This window comes from Magnolia sinica, chromosome 17 (assembly GCF_029962835.1).
Source record: "Magnolia sinica isolate HGM2019 chromosome 17, MsV1, whole genome shotgun sequence".
NCBI lineage: Eukaryota > Viridiplantae > Streptophyta > Magnoliopsida > Magnoliales > Magnoliaceae > Magnolia > Magnolia sinica.
In genome coordinates, this window is record NC_080589.1 from 19,282,218 (window position 1) to 19,296,144 (window position 13,927).

General features: G+C 38.7%; 1 protein-coding gene across 14 annotated transcripts in view; it reads right to left on the reverse strand.

Annotated features, from left to right (window-relative positions):
• Nucleotides 1-13,927, reverse strand: part of LOC131230412 (SCA7 domain-containing protein SELMODRAFT_431321-like) — a 98,795-nt gene that overhangs the window by 77,833 nt on the left and 7,035 nt on the right. For 7 of the 14 annotated variants that reach the window (XR_009164022.1, XR_009164023.1, XM_058226331.1 and 4 more), the window contains exon 2: nucleotides 1,990-2,113. The gene's annotated coding sequence lies outside the window, so the exon portion shown is untranslated. Of the gene's footprint in view, nucleotides 1-809; nucleotides 949-976; nucleotides 1,055-1,356; nucleotides 1,377-1,989; nucleotides 2,114-13,927 lie in introns of those variants that run through there. The other 7 variants (XM_058226330.1, XM_058226328.1, XM_058226324.1 and 4 more) reach the window with 7 other exon arrangements.

Genomic DNA, 13,927 nt, shown 5'->3' on the forward strand with positions numbered 1-13,927 from the left:
TCACTTGGAATCGGTGGAATGAAATTCATAATCCAGATTTTGCATGTTTTGCATGCTCAATCTTGGATTTTGGCCTCTGATTTTCGAACTTGAGGAAAATGGGGGAAATTGAGGAAAATCCAATTTTCAATTTTTGCCTCCAGTTTTTTACTGTCATACATGTCTTCTATGATCTATAAATTATATATGAACTGATTTTGAATATAATTACCACTTTCGTCAAACAGCACATAGTTTAGGTCCCTATACAAACGAAACTTATTATATGTACCGTTTTTGTGATCTTTTGAATTATAAGTGTATAATCATGTCTTTTTTAACATCCCCTAAAATTTCGTTGAAAAATTCAACCAATTTCCCAACGGTTTGCAAAAATAGCGATTCATCATGCAATACATACGATATTTCCCAAGAAATACCCGATATGTTTCCATATCCCAACGGTGCAATACATGCATCGATACAGATATTGAAAACATTGCTTCCACCAAAGTGTAGCTCCCACTTCAAATTTCTGTTTCCACTTTCATATCCTAAGCATTTAAATTAGCTAAAATTTTGAAACAGACACTTTTGCACCCAACGGAGCTGCCACTTCATGCTTGATACTACAAGCATTACTGTGTATACTAAATGACCAATGAGGTTGGACGCATGCATGTGCAAGCCATGGAATCCCATACATCCGCATCACAAACATAACGGAAAGCCAGACAAAGGCCCATTTGAGCACAATTTGAAGCAATAACTCTTTCAATTTCATCAAATGGAAAGGTGGCTCCTTGGAAGACGTTAGTGTAAAGGGATACCTTTCCTCAAGTATGTTGGCACTTCTTAATGGTATTGGTACCGCATATAAAGGCTAGTGACTAGCAAAATGTCCCGTGGCTCATGCAAAGCCAAAGGCAGGCAATATAAAACTTTGAAGAAGAATCATAACACAAACTAGAAGATACAAGTCCTGTAAGAAGCATACCTGTAGTTTCTGCTAAAAAATTTTAAAATGGTGCCACAAGCACCAACTCATCCGTGGCCAAATTCCCCTATAACCATTCTTCAATTTCCAACAGACCAAATTTACATATTCAGTTTCATCAAACTTGTGTGAATCTACTCAAAGAAAACTATATGCAGACGTGTACAACAGACACCATTTAGTAAATGCTATTCACCCTGATTGATGAACCTAGATGCTGGATCCGGACCATTCAATTGTTAGACCACCTCTTAGATAAGCCAAAGCCCAAAAATCACATGAAAGTGCATAACTGACACATTAGCCATGCAAAAGGTTTAGAGCAGTAATCTAGAGAAAGCCATACAAATCAAATGGTTATAACTTCCGATTGTACTGACCTTTCACCATTTGCTTATCCATGATGTCGTGTATCAGTTGGCCACTCCTTATTGATCAACACATTAGCCAATTTTAAGAGTTATAGGGTTGATGGCATCTACTATATGGAATTTGATGCACATTGGATCCATCATCATCATCATAGTTTTGTCCCAGCTATTTGGGGTCAGGTTTATGGATCTGGTTCCACCAATCATCAATGTATGCCATCTTACTATCTAATTTGCACACATATGCCAATATCGGATCCATCAGACAGGTCAGTCTCCCAATGAAGATCACCTGGTGCAAAAATCAGGTCAATCGACTCATCAAGTGAGCCACAACATAAGAAAACAACAGATGGCCAACAGTCTCATTCAACATACAGCATACAGATGCAGCTCACCTGATGAGTGTATCTAACTGATTTTTCAGCCAGGTGACATTCATGGTGAGGCCAACATTTTAAATGGCTCTAACATCATACACAAATGGCTCTAACATGGTACACAAATGGCATACAAGGTAATTAGTAACATTACTATCAATTGGGGTGTATGTGAAGATTCCAATATAATATGCGTGTGCATGTATAGGTCTGTGACTGCATGATTGAATAATGAGTGAAAAATAGAAATAAAAAAAGACACCTTGTTGAGATTGATCAGCAACGGAACTATGCCTTTATCACTCCAACAAAGGTTGCATTCATGGCTACATATCTGCAGCTTTTGCATTGACGCACAAGATATTAAAATGCCAAACACACTCAACCTGGATTAAAATTAAAAAAGTTACAATATGTGCTTTTTTTAGCAATATTACAAATACACTCTTTGATTCATCTGAACTATAATACTTCTGTATCTTTCAAGAGTTTGTTTCGCATGTGTTCCTGCATATTACTCCAGCTTGTGTTGACAGATGAGGCCCAAAATGAAGCCACAGTCAGATGATCTGAGCTGTCCATCTTTGGGTTGCTGCCACGAAGGAGCTACTGTCAAAATCTCATGCTGAATGACTGATTGTTTACCATTGATTGCCCACATTTAAAACGGACGAGCCCACATCTCTCAAGAATAATTGATGGTCTGGTTGTCCTCGGTACAATTATTGGACCATGACCCATCAATGTTGGTGCACAGATGATGGATGTTTAGCGTCTGCTAAGGGTTGTGCATGGACCACATCCCCCAATAATGACAGCTTGGGGTGCATGCAGTAGGATGCATGTGAAACCAACTCAACTTTTAGTCAATACAGTTCTCCTCTAGAATTCAACAAAACTCATGTGGAAATGCAGGAAAACTAATGAATGGATGAATCAAACAAGTGAAAGTGATGACACCTAATTCTTTGGTTTCAAAAATATGCGTAAAAGAAACAATAATACATTTTTCATTTTGATATATAAAAAGGTATAAATAAATAAATAAATAAAATCCATAAAACTGATCAATCAGAAGCATAAAGGTGTCATTTGCAAACTGGAAATTGGGAATTACTTGACAATTCAAATCCAACATACAAGTTCCCTGAGAATTTTATTCTCTCAATCATGTTTGGCAACCTGGAATTTGATCATGTGGAATCCAGAAACTGTGTTTGGATACTGGGAAAGAAGAGCGAGGAATTTTACTTTACATATTCACAAGAGAGTAAACTGAAGAGATATTTCATATCAACTATGCCAACCTGACATACGTGTGGGACATGTATGACAAATGACAATCATTGCGTTGGACTCATGGTAAGATGCCCTGACCCAAAAGCTAGGCAATTCCAATCATCAGCTGACCCACCAAAATGGGCTCACCAATTTCATACTTCGAGCTAAAATCCCAGATGAGCATGAGCAATTCCAATCATCAGCTGACCCACCATTTGAAGTCCATTTATCCACAATCCACATTCATTTTTCAGCACATTTAAAATATATAATTTAGAAAAGTAGAGACAAAATGATCAAATGGATGAACTGCACAAACGTTCTTGCCAATTTGTAGCGAAATGCATTAAGGAATCATGCGCTGCACTTAAAGAGTCAAATGGCTTGTAATAGCTGCCACAAAATCCGTTCGCCTGTGCAAAACATTCCTCTCGTGACATAAATGTCAGGGCAACTGCCTATAAATACGGCATAGTATATCCTCGAGCTATTTAGTAATTTCAAGTCACACTCACGCACTTAAGTTTCATGTTCTTTTGTAAACTTCATAAAGGCCTCTTGCGTTGTATTTATTTTAAACATGTCGATGACCTGTAATTTGTTGACACTAAATACATTCACCTGTTCATGACACTTTTCCAATGAAATAAAATGCAAGGGCAACGACCGACAAACACGACATAGCATTTGTGTTGCGCCGTTGTAGTTGTGTTTACACACACACGTACACGCGCGCACACACACATACATACCCGAACATGAACGGTGCTAAGCGATCTGCCGAAGCTGTGGGATATAAAAATGAATCAGTTGGGGAGCGTTCCGCTTAGAGGGAAGTTCCCGCGCGAGCAGGTGTGGACGAAGTAAGCGAGAATGTTGGCTTGAGTAATGCAAACATTGGTGAGAATCCAATGCCCCGAAAACCTAAGGGTTCCTCCGCAAGGTTCCTCCATGGAGGGTGAGTCAAGGCCTAAGATCGGGCCAAAAGGCGTAGTCGATGGACAACAGATGAATATTCTTGTACTACCCCTTGTTGGTCCCGAGGGACGGAGGAGGCTAGGTTAGCCAAAAGATGGTTATCGGTTCAAGGACGCAAGGTGAACTTTCTTTTTCAGGGAAGGGTAAGAAGGGGTAGAGGAAATGCCTCGAGCCAATGTTCGAGTACGAAGCGCTACGGCGCTAAAGTAACCCATGCCATACTCCTAGGAAAAGCTCAAACAACCTATATATATATATATATATATATATATATCAAATCTAAAAGCTTGCCACAAATAAATACGCATGACATATCTATCTATAACGCTGCCAGTTTTGGACGATTTTTGGCCACACAATTAGTTTTTAAGGGAGTCCTCAACCTTAGTTTGAAAGGACATAGGAGGGATTTCCAATATAGATAGGGGTATTTGGGGCATTTTTAAAATGTGAGCCATCAATAGAGGCCATTTTTGTCATTTCAAAAGGCCTCTATCGCCCAATTTCCCTCTCCATGATCTCTCTCTTCCTTCTTCTCCACATGCAGCGCACTTGCCACAGCCCTAGTTTACATTAACACCAATCGATGTGCTAAAAAAAGGTCCAACCTACACCAACGGATGAACATGGTCTAAATCAGTGTTTTAAATATCGACGATATTGGCCGATATATGCCACGATATATCTTGTATCCCAACTGTGCAATACAAAATGCACAGGTAGTGCCTATATATCCCACATGTTCAATCCGGTGAGCATTTTCAATTTTCGATCCCTTTTTTTATTGAAAGTATGCTAAATCGGTGTCAAAAGGTTACAAATCCACCATTGGTTATTCATGTTTTTCATGAAAAATCATGGAGTTGAAGCGTTGATTTCGATGTCCATTGGTTCTTCATGTTCTCCATGTTTCTTTTGAAATATTCCTTTAACCAGTTGTCAATTGAGACTAATTTTGAAGTATTTAGGAGTATTTGATGAAATGATCATCACCTACACTCTAATTTCGAAATTTGAGTATAAGTGGTCCAATTCGAGGAAAATTGGGGAATTTTCAAATTTTTGCCAATTTCTTGCAAATTACTTGAAATTTTGCACTCCAAACATGAAATCAAGTGTGTATGAGGGCTGGTCTACTGATTTGCTAAGTCCTTGTCAATTTTTAGAAAATAAAAATCATTTTCTATTTAAAAAATTATTAAAATATTATTTTTTTTTCAAAATTTCCCTTCAAACCAGTTGTCAATTGAGACTAATTTCGAAGTTTTTAGGAGTGTTTGATGAAATGATTATCACATACACTCTAAATGTTATGCATTCAATTTGAATATAGTTGCATTAGTTAAGTCAGACAACGCATAGCTTAGGACCCTATACAAAGGAAACCTATTATGCGCACTTCTTTTTTGAGATGTTATGATTTAAAAGAGTGTATTAAGGTCTTTTTTAAAATCCTTGAAGTTTCATTGAAAAATCCAACCATTTCCCCAATATTTCCCCATGTTTCCCAAAAAGTGCGATAAATTACCCGATACAAAAGATATATCCCGTGCGATAACCGATATGTATCTGTATCCCAAGAATGTGATACATAACGCAATACCGATATTTCGAACACTGGTCTAAATTACCCAAAAGTTAAAATAAACACAAGTCTAGCCTTCATTTATTTAACGTAATGTCCAGCCAAATGTGCCTTATTTCTCACCGCTTTCAAAGGAAGTGCCTCACTTTATATGGGTGTGTTGTGAGATAGTTGAGAGCTTTCCACCTGAACGGTCCAATAATGGTTGTTATGTTTTCCAACTCCTCCACCAGTTCCCTCTAGTTCATTCTTCTATTTGATGAAGTCCTTCATTGCATGCACACATTCCTTCATTGAATGATTAGTTTGATCTAACTTCAACATATTGTCCACAAAGAAGATGGACCCCTTCCACGGCCTGGATGAAGATGGTCTTTCATGTGAGTATCTCCCATTTCAAACATGAGAAACAAAGTTGGCATAGATTTAAAACTTGAAACTCAAAGCCAACACCCCTGCAATTAGTTTTGTTCAAATGGCTCCGATAGAGCATCGAATACAAAGTTCCCAATATTTTAGATGAATCAGCAAAGACCTATTCTTAAAATCCTTAGCTTCCTGAATAGAACACGAGACCATCTATTATAAGCAAGCTATAATGGTAGGCGTCCCAACATGGGGATCCCAAATGGCTAGTTCCATTGACACACTTGAGTTCCACATGACATCCAAACCAGGGCTATCAATGGCTCAAGTTTAGGTCAGGTCCTAGAGTACCCATAACCTGCCATATCAAGTCCAAGCCTTGTCAATACGAGTTTTTTCAGGTTCAGGTCTCATCTTCAAGGACCTGGACCCAGCTCCGAACGAATCCGGGTAACCTTGGTTTCAAGTCAAATTTAGATTGGCTCCGGGCAAAATAAAGGTAGTTCAATGGTCAGGACCAGCCAATGGATGAATTATGTCTACCATGGCATGGTGCATAAATGGGCTCTCTTACATGTATGTGGCATAGCAAACCTCTGCTCATTGTTTGATTAGTTAATATTTTATACACACACACACACACACACACACACACATATATATATAACATTAGTGATTAGTAATAAATTTTGACCCGACTCATAATTGATTTTAACCGGATCCAAGGGGGTGACACGATCATACTCGTTTTTAACCAGCTCCAAAATGGTGGATCCGAACTCGACCTGATTTATAAACAAGGTCCGAGAAATTGGTCCCAGGTTCATAAAAACAGTTGTGTCCATCCGCTACCTTTGGGTCTGGGTACTTGTTGAATACCCAAATCCAAACCAACCACTATCAAGTATAACTTTCAAAATATAAATTGTTTCCTCCACATTTTCTGTCAAATCTTGTATGTTGGGGGTTAGCTCAAAACCCAAGTTTTGCGTATAACATTAATTTATAATTTCCACATGGAACCCTGAACTGATTGTTGTCACATCGGTGGCCTAGGTTGATTTGCTCCAACAACACCGTGCCATGCGCCAACCATCATTGTGTTCCAAATGATTGATTTTGCGCTAGTGGACCCTTCTGTTTCTTTCGACATTCTTAACAAATTGCATATAAATTTTGCAAGATAAGACACCAGAAAGATATTCACGTTTATCAATTAAATGATGAAGATTAGGGTTGTCAATGGACCAAGTTGACCCATCGGGCTTTGGGGCCGGGCTTTGGCTGAAATACAAGGCTGGAGGGCCGAATCCAAGCCTAAAATTTAAGCCCATTTACTAATCGGGCTAGGCTCGGGTGGCATCATCAGCCCAGCCCATTTACGGTTTCAAGGGCATTTTTGTCAATATCATGCACGATTGGGCACATCAAACAAACAACCTAGATCTGCAACAAAGAGGTGGCCGAGCTTGGGCACAGGACAGACTAATGGCCTGGGCCATACATAATCATCATGGATGGGCTCGGGCCAGTTTGTTTTGGCATGTCACCAGCCTTGGGCATGCCTCCACCCGGCCGGAACCCGCCCTATTGACATCCCTAATTGAGACACAATTATTTTCTTCTACACTAGGATTAGTCTCTATCTATTCTAGAGTCGGGGTCATAATTTTGCCACATATCTTCTACAATTCTAACTCAAACTATACCCAAGCATCTCTTCCTTCAATCCTTGACTCTTTTGTGCTTTAATCTTGCGTCTCATCTTAATCATCCTCATCAATGACCAGTCCATCGTCCTCTTCATTGACTGGTTCATGGTTCTCTTCATTGAATGCACATTGTCCTCTTCATTGACCAGTTCACGGTTGTCCTCATTGAATGTACACCGTCCTCTTCATTAACCATTTCTGAAAGAATTTGATCACATCTCTCGTTGATAATTTGATTATGCATGATACAACAGACTTACAATCTTCGCCCCTGTGTATCTACTAAATAGGACGGGCGATCTTCAATTCTAGACAGCGTGTTTTCAACACTCCAAAAGCACGTTCAAGATTAAATAGTTCTACCTTATTCCATAGAGTTCAACCTTGCTTAAATTCTTGTAGGTGGTAACGAACACTACAAAAGGGTAGTATAAAACTAAGGATGTTAGGAAAACCTACATTAACCACTATTAGGTACAACCAATCTCCCTTCTTGTGAGAGATTGATCTCACAACATACCCATATAAAATGAGGACAAAAATAAGGCATATATGGCTAGAGAATACATTAAATGAATGAATGCTTAACTTATGTTTGTTTTTACTTTTGGGTCATTTGGACCATGTTTATTACACGTTTATCCTTTGATATATGTTGAACCTTGTTTTAATATGTTGATTGGTGTTGAAATAAAAACTACCCTTTGATTGAGGATGTTGAGGTAGATGAGTCGCAAGATGAGGAAGGATAGGATCAGAAATGACACGATTGAGGGAACTTAGGAGTAGCAACATGCGATGACCTATGGTTTAATTGAGAATAGGGTCCTTGATATAGAAGAATGGCAACATTCTTCCCGATAACGCTGATATTATCAGTATATTTGGGTCAACAACACATATACCATGTGTAAAACTAAATTTACAGCATATTGACAATATTATTGATAATATCACCGATATTTCACGATATTAAAAAATCGCCCACAAGATATTAGCTCACACCTTTTGGTATAAATGCATGGCATTGACAATAATGCCGATATTATCATCAATATTCATATAATCTTCATGGATACCCAAAAGATCAAGAGAAAATTAGCAAAAATCCAAAAGAGAGAGAGAGAGAGAGACATTTTTGTTAACTTGTTTTTGGATCTCTTCCTAGGGTATTTTTTATCGCTCGCCATAAGGTGTTTGAAATCAAATTGGGGGAGAAAACGCAAATGGAGAGCAAAAACAGGCAGAACTTCAAGCACGAAAATATGAGAAATTTGCTATTAACATGAACTTAACACAATAAATAAATTTTGAGTCATTGGAAATGAAGGAAATTGGGGAATTCTAATCCTTTCCAATTTTACCCCTTAAAATAAGATTGCAAGTGTGGAAATCGATATATTTATGAGAGGTGGCTGATCTATTGATTAGCCACAAGTTTCCTTTAATCATTTAAAAGTTAAAAATATATAAAAACTATTTATTTTGAAATAGACGTTGATGTGTGTCGATGTGGAAAATTTATATTTTCATGTGTTGCCAAATCTATCAATTGACCAAGAATTTTTCTTTTCTCAAATATATATATATATATATATATATATATATAGATAAAAGATTAAAAAGATATGTTTATTTTGCAAAAAATAATTAAGTTGTTTCAGAAATTATGTATGCACGCACACGCATACAAATGTATAAAGGCAAAAGGTATATGTTTTGGTTGCCCTTTGTTTTTTTTTCCAATAAATTTTGTGTTTTATTATTTGCATTGTATGATATTTGAATAATATGAACTCAGTTTGGATATAATTGCACTGTTTTTATCCGACTACGCATGGTTTAGGTTCCTATAAATTGGAAACCAGTTGTATATAATTGTTTGTTGTAATATTTCAAGTCCTAGTTGTGTGAACAAGTGTCTTTTAACGTCTCCTAAAGTTTCATTGAGAAATCCTGCCTTTTTTCCAAATGTTTCCTCAGATAACGAAATTTTACCTAATACTACAATATTATCAACGATATCAATACATATTTTCATATCCCAATACATCAATACATGTAAAGATGCCGATAATCTAAACACTGAAAGGAAGAACCGGATTTGTGTAACCGACTGATGCAACCACATGTGGATTGACTTGTTCACACATGTAGCCCCATTTGTTCCACATGTGGCTATCAATATGGAACATATTCATCATCTCAAATTGTTGGTGACCATCTACAAACCCCCATGATCACCAAAAGCAACAACCATGGGACCCCACAAAACAACGTTCATAAGGTGGAAAAAGAAACAAGAGAGACATCAAAGGGCCATCGTAATAATGCCACATGGTACAAGGTGGAGGCAAGGGCCACATTGGCACCATGTGCACAACTAAGGAAATAGGTGAAAGGGATGTTGAGTTAGCTTGATGGCCTAAATGAGAGTCTAATATTTTGGTTTGCTAAGCATACCAGTATCTTCCATGCATGGGATATATGTGTGGAAAAGCCCATCAAGATCACCATTGACAATTGCAGCAACCCAAACCTCATTTCACAGAGAACAGTTAATCAATTGCATCTACAAGTAGAAAAGGACCCACAACCCCATTGAGTTGCCTGAATAAGCTGCAAGTGACCCATTCATACCTAGTGATATACTCTTTAGGGAATATTACACCAAGTCATATGGCGTGATGTTGTCCCAATAAGAGTTTTTTGCCTCCTAATTGCCAGACCATGGATGTGCGATCATCGTCTAAAATATTGTGGGTTCACGAATACTAATAGTCTTCTGCATGACTAGAAGAGGTCACTCTCAAGCTAATGAAGAATCATCTTCTCCAAAAGGACAACGGGATTGTTTCTGACAAACAATGGCATTTCGAGCAATAACAAGCTGACACAGGAAAATTTGGCAAAACATCAACATTCAATTTATATTGACAATGGTGTATCGATCAAATATAATTCGACCGTGGATAAATAGATCTATTTATCTACATCCCATAAGTTTGTTTCTTTACTTCACTCAAATGATGGGTGATGAACAAGACACCATTGATAGTGAAGAAGACGAGGAACTACCAAAAAGTGGTTCACACCAAAGAGAAAAGGAAGAAGAAGAAGGCATGCCCAAGATTTAAAGTGACCCTACCAACAGAGAAGAAACCATGGACGATTAGGGTTGTCAATGGTTTCTTGGACCTACGGTCACCAAATGAACCCCGGCCAATTTTAACATGTCTGGGTCCTCTTTTCTGGACCCGATAAGAAATTTGGTGGGTTAAGGCCACACCTTTTGGACCCAATTAAAAGTTGGGTCCAATCAGGTTTGGGTTGAACCCATCAACTTGGACCCAATTAAAATCAAGTCAAGTGAGGTCAGGTCTAGTTAGTTTTAATAGCAGTATTATTATATTTAAAGAAATGACTCGGTTTCCATTTTATATTTAAAGTATATATATTGATTACTGTACCAACAAAATGAGGTTTTCTAAGCCACGCACGTAAGAGAACCCATTTACACCCCACCCATGAGTCAAAGTGGCACGTGTATGCAATCTAAAACCCTTGATTAGATGGGCCTAAGCATGTAAATGCTACTATTTTCCCTAATCCAACACAAAAAAAAAAATAGATCCAAAGACCCAATGAGGTACCTAAACCCCAACGGATTTAATCCGGAAAGAATGAAATCTGGACCTGAAAAGAACCGGACCCAGCAAGACCTTAACACAGTTAGCCTGAATATGGATACCATAAGACCTGACCCAAACCCAAGCTGTTGACAGCCCTGTGGACGATGGCCTCATCCAAGGAAGAAAAATCACTATGAAGAGGCCCTGCATCAGGGGTTCCCTCCTATTGCCACTCATGCACAGGTTCTGTCAAACACAAGGTAAATCAATGCAACCATGAGTAGATTGACTTGATCACGTGGGCCCTCCATGAGTAGGCATATGGGACCCCATTGTCACGCATAATAGCTTAATTACTATGTTTACTTGCTTTTGTTTATTTTCCTTGAAGTCTTGTATTGACCTAGATACCTCCTATGTCCAACCACAATAAAATAAGGAGTGTTTTAATCTTTTTATTTGTGTGAAGGCTTTCTTTCTTCTTTAGCAATTAAATAAAGCTTGTTAGACATTCAGTCCCATGTTAGTGGTTTGAGAGTTAAAAAAAATATTTTCTCGTGCATTCTCTTTCGTGTGTTGCATTAAAAGGCATGTGGTGCTATTGGTCTTAGCTTGTTAGCTAGATCCTTTTTTGTTGCATTACCAACCCCAATTAGTTGGAACGACGCTTACATGATCATGATGATTGGTTTTAATTTAAGTAGTACGATTATCTATTTATTTGTGGTATCCTTTTAAATTTGATTTACTCGATACTCAGTATTTTATGGTTCTTACGCTGTATTTGATAGTCATTGCTCTAATGCTCTGCCATTTTTATATCTCATGGGAAGAGTGTCATGTATAGGTGAATGAATTTAGTAACAACAATTATAAGTAATTCACCTCTTTAACTACAGTGCATAAGGCCTTTATGAAGTTGTCAGGAAAAACATGAAACTCAGGTGGGTGACTATGACACAAGTGCATTGCCGCAAAGAAAATACTACATGGTATTTGTAAGCCATTGACCTATCATTTATATGTCATGGGAGGAATTTTTGCACAGGATGATGGATTTCATAGCTGTTACTAGTCATTTAACTATTCCAATGCAGTGCGTGATGCCTTAATGCAGCTCCCTACAAATTGGAGGGAGTGATTGTAACAATTCATGCATTTAATCATTTATATGTACTTCCCTACCTTGTATTTTAAATGTGCTGAAAATTGAATGTGGATTTTCGAAAAATAGAGTTAAAATAAATAGTGTGGAAGGAATGGCTGCGAAAAGGTTCTATGGCAAAGAAATAGGATTGAATGTTGCTCATTATCATCCTAATAGACTCCCTTAGGAGCCCCAACCATCCGCTTTCACTCCCTGGCCCCCACTAAATGAAAAATTTGCCTCCATCCATGTTACAATTCCACCCCCGACAGAGCCAGACGTTTTGGGTTTCCCTGCAACGTTTGGGAATTGTTCTAGATCATCCAGAGAGGTTCTACAAGGGTCGGGGATGGTTATTCATCTCCGTCTTCCGTGGGTTGTTCAAGGGGTCCCCTCGACCCAATCCCTTCTTAGGCTGCAATCTTCAATGATCTATAGTTGCATCTCTTCGGCAGGGTTATTCCCTTGAGGATCTAGCCATATGGTTCCAGTTCTTTTCCCTCTTTGAAACCTGGAGATTTCTATCTCCGCTTCCTCTCCCTATCTACGATGTGGGTTTCGTTTTGACCTCTAATGGATATAGATCATATCATTGTGATTGGTACCTTGAATAGGGTTGGTCCGGTTGGAAATCTTCGCAAATGGGAAGCATGTTCTCGTTTTGGTACTGAGTATGTTTGGTTTCGGTTTTTTAATGTTCCTCTGCAATTCTGGTTTAAGGATTTCTTCTATAGGTCTGGTCTTGCAGATTTGCGAGGAAATGGAGAATTGGGGAAATCTTCTCTATGCCAGAATTCTAATTAGAATCAAGATAATGGCGGAGATTCCTTCTTCTACAAGGGTTCTAGTGGGACAAGTGGCTTTGGAGATCAATATCCAAAGGCAGAGATGGGGCTCCTTCTCAATTCGAGTCGACGTTGTCCTGACCAATCTCCTAGCCCAGATTTTGAAGAAGGTGCAAGTCTGGAAATGCGTCGCGGACTACAGTTGAATTTGTCAAGAGCGCATGTGGCAACCCCTCCCATGTGCGAAGCCAGAGCTGAGGACATCATCACGCAAAATCGACATGTGTTCTTCTAGAGCCGATCCTTTCCACCCCATGTCTTACAAGTGGCGGATCGAGATGTAGCAGTGGTGTCATCTCGTGAGATTTTGCCCCCCCTATATTATCCTGATTTGGCAGGAGATGTTTCCGCTCACAAGATTTTGACGAGAGGAAAAGGTTCTATGGCAAAGAAATAGGAGTGAATGTTGCTCATTATCATCCTGACAGACTCCCTTAGGAGCCCCAACCATCCTCCACTCCCTGGCCCCCGCTAAATGTGAAATTTGCCTCCATCCATGTTACAATTCCACCCCCGACAGAGCCAGATGTTTTAGGTTTCCCTGTAGCGTTTGGGAATTGTTCTAGATCATTCGGAGAGGTTCTACAAGGGACGGGGATGGTTCTTCATCTCCGTCTCCAGTAAGTTGTTCAGGGGGTCCTCTCGACCCAATCC